Source organism: Primulina eburnea, chromosome 18 (genome assembly GCF_022965805.1).
Source record: "Primulina eburnea isolate SZY01 chromosome 18, ASM2296580v1, whole genome shotgun sequence".
In the NCBI taxonomy this organism is placed as follows: domain Eukaryota; kingdom Viridiplantae; phylum Streptophyta; class Magnoliopsida; order Lamiales; family Gesneriaceae; genus Primulina; species Primulina eburnea.
The window spans coordinates 15,847,592-15,861,339 of record NC_133118.1 but is presented as its reverse complement, the minus strand read 5'-3'; the positions used below and the strand labels follow the sequence as shown (position 1 = coordinate 15,861,339).

Below are 13,748 nucleotides of genomic sequence, written 5' to 3'. Positions count from 1 at the left end.
ATAATAGCAATAAAAATGAAGGGGAAATATTGCTTAGTAGCTAAATTTTAATACCATAAGAGCCTTACATATCCTTTAAATAATTTAGTGAACTAATCCCTTAATTATGGAACTTAAATGAATTTATTTTCTACTCACGTCAAGTAACTAAAATAATTTTTAAACTTCCTTATTAACTTAAATGAACTTACTTGCTAGCTAAAATAAAATCTGGAAATGTTTTATGAATCTTAAATTCTATCTCAAAACTCCTACTCTAGTCCGACCTCACTGAATTAACTTGAAATGATAAAAATCAAAATACTGTATAAAATAATTAACTTAAGGAAAAGCATTTAAATACTCATGCAATAAAATCAATTTACTTTAAAATACTAGAATTATGCATGGCTTATACGTAGTCTAAGTTATGAGTTCTACAATCCTTCCCCCCTTAAAATAAATTCCGTCCTCGAAATTCGCTTATCCTTGATAAACAAAAAGTTTATACTCTTAATTCTAGAATCCTAATAATCCATGCTTCTGTTGCGCTACCCTGATAAAATAAGTGTTAACCCATCCTTACATCTCCCGAATCCTAATTAAATTTGCCTACCAAAATTCTCGTTTGCAGATCACAACTTAAAACGATCCACGGTGACCTAGTTCTATTTTCCTATAACCTCGAATTTTGACTTATCTCTCAATTCCTCCTCCTAGAAATGGATGTCCAAACTTATCACACCTTAATTTTCTTATACTATACTCGTAATATTCATCGACCTATTACATTAGCATTTACGCAGTTCAACTGAAGAAACCTTTGTGCCAAAATTTACTGATCGACCTCTATTCTCAGTAGAACGCTTAAAGGTTACACCTTATTTCAACCTCATAGTAGTATTAGCCTATTATCCTCGAATCGAATCTTTATCTTACGGCACCAAACTTACTAACTTATTATTTATAAGTGCATCCCGGGTGTGAAATCGTTGTAAATCTTAAACCTCGAATAACGTCAATTCATAAAACTCAATTATACAGCATCGACCTTCTACCTGAATAACAACACTTTTAGCATCAAATACCTGCACAAACTATTCTCTTCCCAATTACAATATAGTTGAGGCCTAGAACTCTGGACTTCCTCATTGGGACAAGTGTCTCATTCTTATGTGTCCTTAATGCTTACTTAATTCTAGCATATAAACTTAATAAGTTAGCCCATGGTAGCATTAGACTAACTTTAATAAATCAATTTCACTTATAACCCATAGAACTCTAGAATCCCCATATCAAACTTTTAGATTCCTTACTTGAAAAAAAAAATCTTCATATTCATCAATTGATAACTTATTTTGAACACAACTAATTCTCTTTTATTTTTATTTCACTCAAAATTTCCGTATGAACAAATATCCCATAAATTTGAAATTCAAACTTACCTAATCCAAATAGCTTTGAATAAAATAATTCCAATACGCATATCCGTTTAGTCCCAAGTTTGTTAATGACTTCCAAGATTTCTCAAGACAAGGTGTCCACCTCACCTCTTACGTGCGTCTACCAATTAAACTAACCATCATCGTACCCAACTTTCCTAAAATTTTAAATTCTCACAAGGTATAATCTTAACTGTTAAGATTATGAATAAAACTTGTGACACATCAAACTTATGTTCCATAAATTTACTAACTCCATGTTTATTTTTATAACTTAACTAACCGATCAAATTTACCTTAAATCGTCATCACTTTAAATTCTTAATTTGCCACAACATTATTTCACTAACGCTTAAATTTTCACGCCTAATATTGATTCATCCTACAATGTCCTTGGTTACCGTTCATTATAACATTATAACCAAAATATCTAAATATTCTATATTTCCTTCGAGCCTAAATAACCGAAAATTCCTATCATTTGAACCATTCAATTCTCACTTACTACTAAATAAGTTCTCAAATTTCTTAAAATTGTAAAATTAATTCTTACTTTCCTCGAATATCATCCAAATTATTTTTTTTTCTTTCCTAAATCTCGAAATTCCACAATTACCCATTAGTCCTCAGTATTCTAAATTTCATTTTATATATTTTCCGCATCATAAGGTACAATAGCCTTAAGTTTATTAAACCCAAAATTAATTCCCATAACACGTCTTACATTTCTATAAATACTTAAAATTCCAAGTGTTCCTCAAAAGTTCGCATTTAATCTTTAAAATTTTGAAAATTGAAGTCTGAACCTTACAGTTCTCCAAATTTACATTTTGGCCCTACAACTCTTTGAAATTTACATTATTGTCTCCATAATGCATTCCAAAAGACCTCATTACTCTTTTAGATTCTCGAACTCGAAATTTAATCCCAAAATTTGATAAATTCGAAAATAGTCCCTTAGAATTTTATTTTTGAACTTAGGTCCTCAAATAATTGGTTATTATAATTAGGTCCTTAAAATTCTCAATTCCTGCAATTCAATCCTTAAATCCAACTATGTAGAGCATGAATCCTAAATAAATTCTCATAATTAATCTTACATTTCCATAGATACTTAAAATCCTCAAATTGTACATTTATAATCCTAAAAATCGTCGTAGTATTCGAATTGCTATTGCTTATATGAAATCCTCAAAAATTTACTCGACTAGCAACCAAGAACCATTAATAATTTCTTAGAAATTCTACAAGTCTCAAATCCATTCATAATTTTCAAGATTAACTTATAACCCATAAGGAAGACATCAACATTACTGACCTAAAAATAATATAGTCAAATCATTTTCAACCTCTCCTAAAGCCCAATATTCGAATTCTTAGACATGTCCAATTCCAAACGTACCCAACATGCATAATTCCATAATTTATTTAAATTTAAATACTGAACACTAAAATAAATCTGGACGTAAAACATTTCATGAAAACATGCTGTTAAATAATTCATGCTTTAAATAAAATGCATAAAGGTAAAACTTATTGACCGAAGACGTGACTTCATGAGCTTCTCGTGATCAGTAGTAGTACAACCCTTTACAGAACCATTGCTCTGATACCATCTATAAAGGCCTAAAAATCCTTACTTTGAAAATTTGCGGAAAATTTAAATTTTTCTTTTAAAATAAATTGAGTGCCTCATTCATACCAAAAACGGATAAAAATTTTAACGTTCAAAATAGCAGCAGAAGAAATTATTACTTGCCAAAATAACAACTTAAAGTATTCAACAACTGATAAAATATTTGAGCATAAAAAAAAATGGCAAGTGCTGAAACTGAAGGTCCTCGGGTGCCACTACTGCTGACCCAAGCTAGCTCACTGGTCTCCGCCCTCGATCCCGACATCATCAGTACATACAACAATCAAGTCTAGTGAGTCTAAAGACTCAACATGCATATATCGTAAATAACGAGTAAATAATATAGTAAAATTTGCATGGGATAAAAATATCATGTCATGAGGCATACGTGAAAATAACTTGTCATGAGCAATTATAATACGTGCATAACTGAACTGAAAAATCATAGTAAAAATGTTTGCTCCTTGGAGCCATGTACTGAAATAGCTTGTAATAATTTTCTGGTGAGATTATGGTCTACGCAAGTGGTCCCAGAACTGAACTGAACTGAGCTGACAGATACTAGGGACCGGACCGGTAACTGGTGACCGGATTTACGTCTGATTAGACTACAACCACAGTATATTGGGTGAAACAATTGAACTGACTGGTAACTGGTGACCAGACCGGTAACTGGGGACCGGATTTAATCATAATAGTAAAGTGACCACAAGCAATATCGCATAAATCTCAAAATGAATATTTTTGCACGTAATACAATTAAATATCCTGAAATAATTTTTACTGATGGATTGGATCGCTCCCAGGCTCGCTGCAACCTAAATATGCCATGAAAAATATGCAATAGCTTTTAGTTTAACAAAATATGCAATTAAATCCAAAAACTGAGACAAATGCGCCTAATGACTTCATATTTAATCATGACTCTGAACCAACCCGAGCCAACACTGAAACATCATATAGTCATGATTAAAATACGCTTAAAATGATGAATTAATGCTCCTCAAATGATTCATGTCGAATCTTAGGTGAATGGAGGCCAAAACATGAAACGCTCTTTCGAGAGTCAATTTGACACATCGCACCGTAAATTATCGTACGACCTCAAAAATGAACCGAATTATGAACGGTCAAAAACATGACCTTCCTAACTCAATGAGGCACTGTCCAGTCCAAGTCCATAGGCTAAAAGCCAACCGAGAACTCGAACGAGCCCATGAACCCTCACAGCAAGTTGTTGTCCAAAAATACAGCAACTGTGCTTTGGTTTCCTGCGTCGGTTGCGAGGCTAATGGCCATTGGGGCTTGAACCACTGACCAAAACCTCTTACAAACATCCCAAGGAATGATTCGAACCATGGATAAGGGCCCTAGGCCAGCCACAATTCGCATCACACCATAACTCCATCGAAAGTCACACCCGAGAGCACCCTTGCATGCGTGTGGTGTCTTGCTTCGTTTGTTGTCTCGTGTCGTTCCAGTGGTCATTTGATTGACCATGGCACGATCTAGACATCTAGGGCCTGGTATGAACCATTGTTAGGGGCCATAGGCCAACCAAGATCCACACCATCCCTCAAAACCAAATGTTACACTTGCTGAATTCGAAAGGGGCGAAAGGGGAAGGGGTTGTTCTTGTGTTGTTTTGTAAAAACCGATTCACCATGGACCAAGCCACAAAAAGGGCGACTTATTCACGTCTTATACATGCTAGGTAAGTGATCTAACCATGGCTATAGTCCTTTTGGGCAGCCATAATCAGAAACTTCTTCCTTGACATAAAAACAGAATTTTCGAAAAATACAAATGGCTAAGAATGAGAAGCTGCTGTAAATTTCGGTTTCTATCATGCATGGGGCTTGTTTGAATGGACCATCATGGTCTTGACACACCCTATTATGTGTCTAGATGTAGCCTTGTGAGCCTGGAGTCGAACCATCCACCTGAAACATCAAAACAAAAGAAAACGTGAAGAGCATCATGAAGGCCGAAAATCTGAACCTTTTATTTTCTGAAAATTGTTTGATATATTTCGGTTTTTGCATAAAATGATGATCATGAAACATAAAAATAATGATAGTAGGACTTGATTGAAGAGTCAAGGAAGAATATATGCATGCCTGGTTTCGTTTTGAAAGAAAACGAAAGAATGAGGCGATCTGGCGCGAAGGAGGTGGAGTGCTTTATTTTCTTGCTACCTTGTTATCGATTTTTCTCTCCTGTTTTAAGCTATGAACCTCACGGTTATAACACTCTGAAAATGATCTGAATTTCGAAATTAGGGAGAGGGGAAAATGGTTAGGAGTGTCTGAGGGAGATCCAAAAATAAAGAGATGCAAAGGTATGACCAAGTCTTCCCTTTTTGAAATTTGAATTGGTTGATATCAAATGGCTTCTTGGATGGATCTAGAATGAGTGGCCGATTCTCTCATGAAAATCTATCCTGATAAAGCTTAATAATTAATTAATTAAGGTTGATTACTAATTAAAAAGGTTGGCATGCTAAAATAACAAAGAATGGGTCCAAGGGTGAGTTGGCATATCATAGTTGACACACTAAGGGGTGGCCGAATATTAGCAATAAAAATGAAGGGGAAATATTTCTTAGTAGCTAAATTTTAATACCATAAGAGCCTTACCTATCTTTTAAATAATTTAGTGAACTAATCCCTGAATTATGGAACTTAAATGAATTTATTTTCTACTTACCTCAAGTAACTAAAATAATTCCTTAAACTTCCTTATTAACTTAAATGAACTTACTTGCTAGCTAAAATAAAATCTGGAAATGTTTTCTGAATATTAAATTCTATCTCAAAAATCCAACTCCAGTCCGGCCTCATTGAATTAACTTGAAATGATAAAAATCAAAATACTGCATAAAATAATTAACTTAAGGAAAAGCATTTAAATACTCATGCAATAAAATAAATTTACTTTAAAATACTAGAATTATACATGCCTTATACGTAGTCTAAGTTTCGGTTTCTACATGGTAATTCGGATTTTCTGAACTAGTCGGGATGCAGCCTATAAATGGAAGCTGATTTCTTTTTTTCGTACACTGAATTCTTTAGAGAGAGTTCTAGCCATATACCTTAGGTTTTCGAGCCAGTTTTTAGGGCACTTTGGTATTGAGAAGTTTCAGAGCTAGTGTCAACTCGAGGAGGGTTCGGTGAACTGAGATCGAGACGTCATCAGCGGGCTGACGACGGATGCAGGTATAATCATAAAGCCTTAAATAGTGATTTAACGATCATTAGGGCGAACTTTGTAGCATATTTGGTAAATCAGGATTTTGTTTAATAATGATTTCATTATGTTGGTATTGTCCAGGTTCAGAGCTTTCGGTCAGATTGTTTTAGTGAGGTTCGTGATGTACTGATTGATATATCCAAGCATAGTATACACACTTATATGATTCATATTTATCTGTTGCATGATACATGTTTTACATCTTTGACATATTATGCATGACATATCATGTTGAGCCTGATACCCTTTGAGATATACCTCTTTTGTTGGGGACGCTCAGCTCTATTTTGTATTGTGGACGATGGGGGCATCGAGAGCTACAGTGTATGACAGGATACGCGAGATTTGATTACCAGTACATTGTAGGTCCACCTCTTGATGATGAGTGTGGGAGCCAAAAACATGCCTAGGGCAGATCAAATACTACACACTCAGGCGCCTCTAAACTTAGCATGAGATTCTTGACTTGATCCTTAATATCCGAACATATTGCATTATCATATCAGTTTGTATGCTCATACATTCTAGAATTGGGCGATTGTCGCCCACATCTTTGTTTTCATCCTGGACACCCCATTCCACTGGGCAGGCCTTAGGTTGGACGGTTCGGACGGCCAGGGAAGTGTCTAGAGCAGTTTGGTTTTCAGTGGTGATCCAGTGGAGGTTTTATGTAGTTTATCTTTTTCTCGTTTAGAATTATATTTTCAATATGGTTGTATCGACTGCTGTTATAGTTCTGATTTCGTTTGGGTTGTAATAATATTAAGTATTTGGTTTCCTCTGTTTAATTTTTGTTATTAAGTTTAATGTTCAATGTTTATAAGTCTGCTTTGTAGTGGCTCGGGTAAGGGCGCTACATTTGGTGGTGTCAGAGCATTCAAAGATTTTCAGACATTAGTAATTCTGTTTTGAGGATTTAGAGGTCGATTTTGGGTTCATTTCAGAAGTCAGGAGATGGAAGAAGACACAGAAGTGTGTGGCATGGCCGTTATGGCAACACCGAGGTACTGAAGAAGCGACTTGGGAGTTAGAGAGTTGTATGATCTCAGAGTATCCACATTTGTTTTGAGTTGTATCTTTGTAATCATGAGTTGTATTTTACCTCAGTTCTGATTTCGAGGACGTAAGGAGGGGGGCAATAATTCCCGAATCCTTATTTTGGATGAAGTACAAATTAAGAGATAATTAAAGAGTAGTTAATTAAGTATTTTTAAGGAATTGATAATTGGGGATCAAGCTGTTGGGAATCATCAAATTTAAAATGGACAACCTTATATACTTTAAATTTCAATATTCCGAGAAATCCACTTAGACAAATGAGATTCTGAGACATGAAAATTCGGATTTTCTGAGCTAGTCTGGATGCAACCTATAAATGGAAGCTGATTTCTTTTGTTTCGTACACTGCATTCTTTATAGAGAGTTCTAGCCATATACCTTAGGTTTTCTAGCAAGTTTCTAGGGCACTTTGGTATTGAGAAGTTTCAGAGCTAGTGTCAACTCGAGGAGGGTTCGGCGAACTGAGATCGAGACATCATCAGCGGGCTGACGACGGATGCAGGTTAAGAGATTTCTGTCATATTGTTTTAGTGAGGTACGTGATGTACAAATTGATATATCCAAGCATAGTATACACACTTATATGATTCATATTTATCTGTTGCATGATACATGTTTTACATCTTTGACATATTATGCATGACATATCATGTTGAGCCTGATACCCTTTGAGATATACCTCTTTTGTTGGGGCCGCTCAGCTCTATTTTGTATTGTGGACGATGGGGGCATCGAGAGCTACAGTGTCTGACAGGATCCGCGAGCTTTGATTACCTGTACATTGTAGGTCCATCTCTTGATGATGAGTGTGGGAGCCAAAAACATGCCTAAGGCAGATCAAATACTACACACTCAGGCGCCTCTAGATTTAGCATGAGATTCTTGACTTGATCCTTAATATCCGAGGATATTGCATTTCGCATGCATAATGTCAGTTTGTATATTTGTACATTCTAGAATTGGGCGATTGTCGCCCACATCTTTGTTTTCATCTTGGACACCCCATTCCACTGGGCAGGCCTTAGGTTGGACTGTTCGGACGGCCAGCGAAGTGTCTAGAGCAGTTGGGTTTTCGGTGGTGATTCAGTGGAGGTTTTATGTGGTATATCGTTTTCTCGTTCAGAATTATGTTTTCAATATGGTTGTAACGACTGTTGTTATTGTTCTGTTTTCGTTTGGGTTGTAATAAGATTAAGTATTTGGTTTCCGCTGTTTAATTTCTGTTATTAAGTTTAATGTTCAATTTTTATTAGTCTGCTTAGTAGTGGCTCGAGTAAGGGCGCTACATTTGGTGGTATCAGAGCATGCAAAGATTTTCAGGACATTAGTAATTCTGTTTTGAGGATTTAGAGGTCGATTTTGGGTTCATTTCAGAAGTTTTGAGATGGAAGAAGTAACAGAAGTGTGTGACATGGCCGTTATGGCAACACCGAGGTACTGAAGAAGCGACTTGGGAGTTAGAGAGTTGCATGCGCTCAGAGTATCCACATTTGTTTTGACTTGTATCTTTGTAATCATGAGTTGTATTTTATTCAGTTGTATTTACCTCAGTTCTGATTTCGCGGACATAAGTAGTGGAGGCTGTAATGCCCGAATCCTAATTTTGAATGAAGTACAAATTAAGAGATAACTAAAGAGTTGTTAATTATGTATTTTTAAGGAATTTATAATTTGGGATCAAGCTGTTGGGAATCATCGAATTTAAAATGGACAACCTGATATACTTTATATTTCAATATTCCGAGAAATCCACCTAGACAAATGAGATTCTGACACATGGTAATTCGGATTTTCTGAACTAGTCCGGATGAAGCCTATATATGGAAGCTGATTTCTTTTGTTTCTTACACTGGGATTCTTCATAGAGAGTTCTAGCCATATACTTTAGGTTTTCTAGCATGTTTCTAGGGCACTTTGGTAATGATAAGTTTCGGAGCTAGTGTCAACTCGAGGAGGGTTCTTTGAACTGAGATCGAGACATCATCAGCGGGCTGACGACGAACGCAGTTATAATAAGAAAGCCTTAAATAGTTATTTAAGGATCATTAAGAAGAACTTTGTAGCATGTTTGTGAAATCAGGATTTGGTTTAATAATGATTTCATTATGTTGGTATTGTCTAGATTCAGAGCTTTCGGTCAGATTGTTTTAGTGAAATACATGATGAACTGATTGATATATCCAAGCATAGTATACACACTTATATGATTCATATTTATCTGTTGCATGATACATGTTTTACATCTTTGACATATTATGCATGACATATCATGTTGAGCCTGATATCCTTTGAGATATACCTCGTTTGTTGGGGCCGCTCAGCTCTATTTTGTATTGTGGACGATGGGGCATCGAGAGCTACAGTGTCTGACAGGATCCACGAGCTTTGATTACCTGTAATTTGTAGGTCCACCTCTTGATGATGAGTGTGGGAGCCAAAAGCATTCCTAGGGCAGATCAAAGACTACAGACTGAGGTGCCTCAGAGTGAGCATGAGATTCTTGAGTTGATCCTTAATATCCGAGCATATTGCATTTCGCATGCATCATATCAGTTTGTATACTCGTACATTCTAGAATTGGGTGATTGTCTCCCACATCTTTGTTTTCATCTTGGACACCCCATTTCACTGGGCAGGCCTTAGGTTGTACGGTTCGGACGGCCAAGGAATTGTCTAGAGCAGTTGGGTTTTCGATGGTGATCCGTGGAGGTTTTATGTGGTTTATCGTTTTCGCGTTCTGAATTATGTTTTCAATATGGTTGTATCGACTGCTGTTATTGTTCTCTTTTCGTTTGGGTTGTAATAAGATTTAGTATTTGGTTTCCGCTGTTTAATTTTTGTTATTAAGTTTAATGTTCAATGTTTATTAGTTTGCTTAGTAGTGGCTCGGGTAAAGGCGCTACATTTGGTGGTATCAGAGCATGCAAAGATTTTCAGGACATTATTAATTCTGTTTTGAGGATTTAGAGGTTGATTTTGGGTTCATTTCAGAAGTCAGGAGATGGAATAAGTCACAAAAGTGTGTGACATGGCCGTTATGGCAACACCGAGGTACTGAAGAAGCGACTTGGGAGTTAGAGAGTTGCATGCGCTCAGAGTAACCACATTTGTTTTGAGTTGTATCTTTGTAATCATGAGTTGTATGTTATTCAGTTGTATTTTACCTCAGTTCTGATTTCGAGGACGTAAGTAGGAGAGGCTGTAATTCCCGAATCCTTATTTTGAATGAAGTACAAATTAAGAGATAATTAAAGAGTTGTTAATTAAGTATTTTTAAAGAATTGATAATTCAGGATCAAGTTGTTGGGAATCATCGAATTTAAAATGAACAACGTGATATACTTTAGATTTCAATATTCCGAGAAATCCACCTAGACAAATGAGATTCTGACACATGGTAATTCGGATTTTCTGAGTTGGTCCGGATGCAGCCTATAAATGGAAGCTGATTTCTTTTGTTTCTTACACTGCATTCTCTATAGAGAGTTCTAGCCATATACCTTAGGTTTTCTAGCAACTTTCTAGGGCACTTTGGTATTGAGAAGTTTCAAAGCTAGTGTCAACTCGAGGAGGGTTCGGTGAACTGAGATCGAGACATCATCAGCGGGCTGAGGCGGATGCTGGTATAATCATAAAGCCTTCAATAGTGATTTAAGGATCATTAGGGAGAACTTTGTAGCATGTTTGGTAAATCAAGATTTGGTTTAATAATGATTTCATTATGTTGGTATTGTCTAGGTTAAGAGATTTCGGTCATATTGTTTTAGTGAGGTACGTGATGTACTAATTGATATATCCAAGCATAGTATACACATTTATATGATTCATATTTATCTGTTGCATAATACATGTTTTACATCTTTGACATATTATGCATGACATATCATGTTGAGCCTGATACCCTTTGAGATATACCTCTTTTGTTGGGGCCGCTCAGCTCTATTTTGTATTGTGGACGATGGGGGCATCGAGAGCTACAGTGTCTGACAGGATCCGCGAGCTTTGATTACATGTACATTGTAGGTCAACCTCTTGATGAGTGTGGGAGCCAAAAACATGCCTAGGGCAGATCAAATACTACACACTCAGGCGCCTCTAGACTGAGCATGAGATTCTTGACTTGATCCTTAATATCCGAGCATATTGCATTTCGCATGGATCATGTCAGTTTGTATACTCGTACATTCTAGAATTGGGCGAATGTCGCCCTCATCTTTGTTTTCATCTTGGACACCCCATTCAACTGGGCAGGCCTTAGGTTGGACTGTTCGGACGGCCAGGGAAGTGTCTAGAGCAGTTGGGTTTTCGGTGGTGATTCAGTGGTGGTTTTATGTTGTTTATCGTTATCTCGTTCAGAATTTTGTTTTCAATATGGTTGTATCGACTGTTTTTATTGTTCTGTTTTCGTTTGGGTTGTAATAAGATTAATTATTTGGTTTCCGCTATTTAATTGTTGTTATTAAGTTTAATGTTCAATTTTTATTAGTCTGCTTAGTAGTGGCTCGAGTAAGGGCGCTACATTTGGTGGTATCAGAGCTTGAAAAGATTTTCAGGACATTAGTAATTATTTTTTGAGGATTTAGAGGTCGATTTTGGGTTCATTTCAGAAGTCTGGAGATGGAAGAAGTCACAGAAGTGTGTGACACACTACAACAATAAATGGCTATTGTGACACTTTTTTATAGACACTTTTAATTAAATATTGTTACAAATACTTAATAATGATACTTGTAAAAAATTAAGAATGTGTAAAATAAAAAAACATATTAGATTAGTTATCATGACATTTTTAATTGATGTCATCTTTTATATGGAGGGAAACAATAACTTTTCCCACATCTTAAAAAATCGTTAAAAACTAAAAAAATTCACTATAAATAAGTGTGAGAATATTTGGGTTAGATAAATATTGGAGGAGGGAAAATAATTGTCTCCCTCCATATAAAAAATGACATCAATTAAAAATGTCAGGATAACTAATCTAATATGTTTTTTTATTCTCACATTTATTTTATCTAATTTCCCTCCTCTTATATTTATCCAACCCAAATATTCCCACATTTGTTATTGTCACTATAAATAACATACACGACACTTTTAGTTGTCATTATAAATGATTTTAACTGACATATAAATTTGTCATTATTACTATAATCACAAGACATCTATAAATGTATTTAAATATGAGTTTTTCTGACATTTAAAATTGTCATTATATGAATTATTAGTAACACGTATGAAGTTGTCATTAACATCTTATAATGAAATTAAAAAATGTCAGTAAGTTTAAGACGACATTGGAATAGATGACATTTGTTGGAGGTGTCATTAAAACTTAAATGCCACTAAATATTGGATATGATGACATTTATGAATGTCACCATAAGCATTTTTTCTTGTAGTGACATGGCCGTTATGTCAACACCGAGGTACTGAAGAAGCGACTTGAGAGTTAGAGAGTTGCATGCGCTCAGAGTATCCACATTTGTTTTGAGTTGTATCTTTGTAATCATGAGTTGTATTTTATTCAGTTGTATTTTACTTCAGTTCTGATTTCGAGGATGTAATGAGGGGAGGCTGTAATGCCCGAATCCTTATTTTGAATGAAGTGCAAATTAAGAGATAATTAAAGAGTTGTTAATTAATTATTTTTAAGGAATTGATAATTCGGGATCAAGCTGTTGGGAATCATCGAATTTAAAATGGACAACGTGATATACTTTAGATTTAAATATTCCGAGAAATCCACCTAGACAAATGAGATTCTGACACATGGTAATTCGGATTTTCTGAGTTGGTCCGGATGCAGCCTATAAATGGAAGATGATTTCTTTTGTTTCGTACACTGCATTCTTTATAGAGAGTTCTAGCCATATACCTTATACTTTCTAGCAAGTTTCTAGGGCACTTTGGTATTGATAAGTTTCGGAACTAATGTCAACTCGAGGAGGGTTCGGTGAACTGAGAACGAGACATCATCAGCGGGCTGACGACGGACGCAGTTATAATCATAAAGCCTTAAATAGTTATTTAAGGATCATTAGGGAGAACTTTGTAGGATGTTTGGTAAATCAGGACTTGTTTTAATAATGATTTCATTATGTTGGTATTGTCTAGGTTCAGAGTTTTCGGTCAGATTGTTTTAGTGAGTACGTGATGTACTGATTGATGTATCCAAGCATAGTATAAACACTTATATTATTCATATTTATCTTTTGCATGATACATGTTTTACATCTTTGAGATATTATTCATGACATATCATGTTGAGCCTGATATCCTTAGAGATATACCTCGTTTGTTGGGGCCGCCCAGATCTATTTTGTATTGTGTACGATGGTGCATCGAGAGCTACAGTGTCTGACAGGACCCACGAG

At 35.5% G+C, this 13,748-nt stretch overlaps 1 long non-coding RNA gene across 1 annotated transcript; it reads left to right on the top strand.

The window, feature by feature from the left end:
• The first annotated feature begins 6,096 nt into the window (after positions 1-6,096).
• On the top strand, positions 6,097-6,975 carry LOC140819422 (uncharacterized). The gene is made up of 3 exons (XR_012115225.1): positions 6,097-6,278; positions 6,394-6,426; positions 6,902-6,975. It is a non-coding gene; the product is annotated as an uncharacterized lncRNA (long non-coding RNA).
• The last annotated feature ends 6,773 nt before the right edge of the window (positions 6,976-13,748 follow it).